Raw genomic sequence first — 3535 nt, forward strand, 5'->3', positions numbered from 1 at the left:
GGGGAAATTATAGAAGCCATAAGATACGTAGCGAAACCACGCGGTAGCGTAGTTGGTTGAGGCACTATGCTTCAAGCCGGAAGGTCGCGGGTTCAAGTCGCGATGAGGTAATTGAATTTTTTTCAATTGACCTAATCCTTCCAGCCGCACTATGGCCCTGGGATCGACTCACCCTCTAACAGAAATGAGTACAAGGAATATTCTTGGGGGTAAAGGGCGGCCGGCGCGTAGGGCTGACAATCTTGCCGCCATCTATGAGCCGATTGTCTACAAAATGTGGGACCCTCAACATCTCACAACCCTCTGGGCCTCCACGGCCTGTTACAGGGATACCTTTACTTCACTTTTATTTTTGCGTAGCGAAACCAAGATAGGTTTTATGATAGCAATAACACAAGCGACTGGTTTAGGAAAAGAAGAATGCCATCTTTTTGGATGTGGTGCCGTGTAGATACTGTGTGAACCGACGTTTCGGGGGAATATATAGCCTCCATCTTCAGGGTAGAAAAATTAGCGAGCAAGGAACTAGCTTGAGCAGGTGTCTACAGACTCAAGTCTGCAGCCACATGCTCACGCTGGTTCTCGTCTGGACGCTGTGGAGAACAAAATTCTCATGTACCTGTCGGGAACGGAACCAGCTAAGTAAATCGGTAACTCAGTTGACGTCCAGTGGGTTAAGCGATTCGTTGTTTCCTTGTGGATGGGTGTGAATGGCAGTTTTGTGGTCGCTGCACGTGCGGCCGTGGGTCTCGGGCTGCTCTGGGCCCGTCAACAGCAAGCTCGCTGGGCTTCGTAAGCGTGACGGCCGGTTCTCCCACGTCATTGTCTGCACCACCTGTTGGCCTGTGCTGATTGATGAATGAGTTCAGGTTATTTAATGATGATATTTCGGTTGCAGGTGATGTAGAATGATGTATTACCAAGGGAGTAGCAATTTTCAAAGGAAGATATCGTGGCCTATTTAAAACGACAGGTCCGGCTTCCCATGGTCCCGTACGTGTTTGGTTTACCTGGAGGTACCTAAATGTGGGTTCGAAGAGACCAGCGAACTGCTGTGGTGTTGGTACTGCTTGTAAGCGCACGGTACCCTTTACCGTGTAGCAGTACTTTAATATTATGTAGCAAATCTACGATGGCTTTTTTATGTGTTTTGGTGTTGAAAAATGTTGACCACCCCTGGTTAGGCTCCGGTCTGTCCCAAGTTGGTCGGAGTTGAGAGGTCAGGCGGAGAACCGCAGGGAACATCCATCTTGCGCAAAGCTGATGGCGGTAAAGTAGGACACTGATTCACTTCGACAGAGGTCATATTGATTCATTCCAGGGAGCAAAATATCTCGGCCAATGGAATGGTTATACTACTGGCTGGATGGCCGAGGAAACGGGGTTCTATTTCCGGCAGGGGCAAGACATTTTTCTTTTATAAACAGCGTCTGGAGCAACTTTGGTGCCATATCAGCCTCCTGGCCAATGGGACTGAGCCTCTCTGTAGGTAAAGCGGCCAGAGTATGAAGCTTATGCTTTTCCTTCATCCATTGCTGAGATTAAGAAGGCGTGGAGCTATACCTCCACTGTCACATACGCCTTCATGACGTGGCGTTTAAGCAGACGGGAAAATTAACCTTCTCAACACGTTACTTATGTACATAAGCAGATTCTGTTACTGAATGCTACTGATTGGCGCAACCATAGCGGGAAGTAAAGCACGTGACTTTGTTGCCAGTGCGCCTCCTCGCTTATCCGGAGCAGAAGAACGAAGAGGCTTTGCTGAATGATTGCCGGCGCTGAACCTGTTGAGATGGCACCGAAACGTAAACAAACGTCAGCCTTTGGAATACAGCGCAGTTGTCTACATTATTAGTATTCTAAAATGAAGACTGTAGTTCCTCGCATGTCAGGGAAAACAAAAAGCATTCCATGATTTGGAAATATTATAAACGCAGGCAGACACGTGCCAATCTGCCACACTGTGCAGAATTTCTGATATCTCATGTCTGAAATGAGCATGAAGTCATTGCACTGTGAGTTTAGGTTTCTGGGTTCTAACCCTGGAGAGGGTTAGAGAGATGAAGTGACAGGAGGTTGGAGAAAACTGCATAATGAGGAGCTTCATAACTTGTACTCTTATCCAGGTATAATTAGAATGATCAATTCAAGGAGGATGAGGTGGATAGGGCATGTAGCACGAATGGGGGAGACGAGAAATGCATATAGGATATTGGTGGGAAAGCCAGAAGGAAAGAGAGCACTGGGAAGACCAAGGCGTAGGTGGGTGGACAATATTATAATGGATCTTAGAGAGATAGAATAGGATGTTATGGATTGAATAGATCTGGCTCAGGATAGGGAACAGTGGAGGGCTCTTGTGAACACGGTAATGAACCTTCGGTTTCCATAAAATACTGGGAAATTCTTGAATAGCTGCAGAATTGGCGACTCCTCAAGAAGGGCTCAACTCCATGAGCAAGTAAGTAAGTAACCCTGGAGAGGGCATGTCCCCAGGAAGCAGCACAGAGATTGTTACAGTTCCATATAAATATTTCCTAGTTCTTTGGCCTACTTTCCTTATTGTGAAAAAATGAAAGTAAGCTTATGATATCATCCTGCTGTCTGACTCTGTATATCCTTCTGTGTCTGTCCATCTATCTGTGTATTCCCCAAATTTTAAGCCTACGATTCATATGAGATCATCTGAGTGTCAGTGTGTCTGTGTCCCGTATGTGAGGTCTGATATTGTCACGCCGGGAGTATGAACAGTACCTTTTGGGGGGAATGTTGCGCCATGTAGTTTGGTAGCAGTTCACCGACACTTCGGTTGGACATACTGCGTCCTTCTTCCAGACCGTATGGTAAGCGAAGCAAAGAAACTACGTGAATCAGTTTTATTGTATACTCCATTTTTACTTTGATTCGTCTTCAAACATTTTGCGCTTAACCCTTTAAAGCCCAGTGGTTACTATATGTACCACCCGCTTTAACACACAGATACACTCTGCATTCTGCCCACAGAGTGTATCTGTGTGTTCCGTACGGTTCTCACATTAAACAGCGACTGTTTCCCTAAACGGCAGTAACCGGTTGGGCTCTGTAGCGGAGACGTAATGTGTTTCCTGTGAGGTACGGACTGAATTCTGCCCACAGAGTGTAGTTGGCCCTGTGGCGCAACGGATAACGCGTCTGACTACGGATTAGAAGATTCTTGGTTCGAATCCTGGCAGTGTCGATTTTTTTTTCAGTTGTCTGGGAGACTTCAGGCAGGAAGGTTGCATACCCAAGCCAGGCCTGTTCTCTTGGCCCAGCGCGGGAGCTTCAAGACATCGAACAGCTTACGGTTCTGAATAACCAGCCCCATACGTTGCAGACAAAGAGAAGCAAAGAAGAGGATTCTAGCTTACGCTTGTGTTCCCGACTGCCCCAGTTGAAACCTAACGGTGCCAACGTACACTGAGGATCCTTTGTAATCCTTACATTCCACCCTTAACCAGTGTTGCAACATCGGTGAATCAGCGCTAGCTTGTAGGAGTAAGTTCAGGTGGGC

The 3535-nt window shown here is 46.9% G+C and overlaps 1 non-coding gene across 1 annotated transcript; it reads left to right on the forward strand.

Moving 5' to 3' along the window:
• Positions 1 to 3147: 3147 nt before the first annotated feature.
• Positions 3148 to 3220, forward strand: Trnar-acg. Its single transcript has one exon. It is a non-coding gene; the product is annotated as a tRNA-Arg (tRNA).
• The last annotated feature ends 315 nt before the right edge of the window (positions 3221 to 3535 follow it).

This window comes from Cryptotermes secundus, unplaced genomic scaffold (assembly GCF_002891405.2).
Source record: "Cryptotermes secundus unplaced genomic scaffold, Csec_1.0 scaffold2763, whole genome shotgun sequence".
Taxonomy (NCBI): Eukaryota; Metazoa; Arthropoda; class Insecta; order Blattodea; family Kalotermitidae; genus Cryptotermes; species Cryptotermes secundus.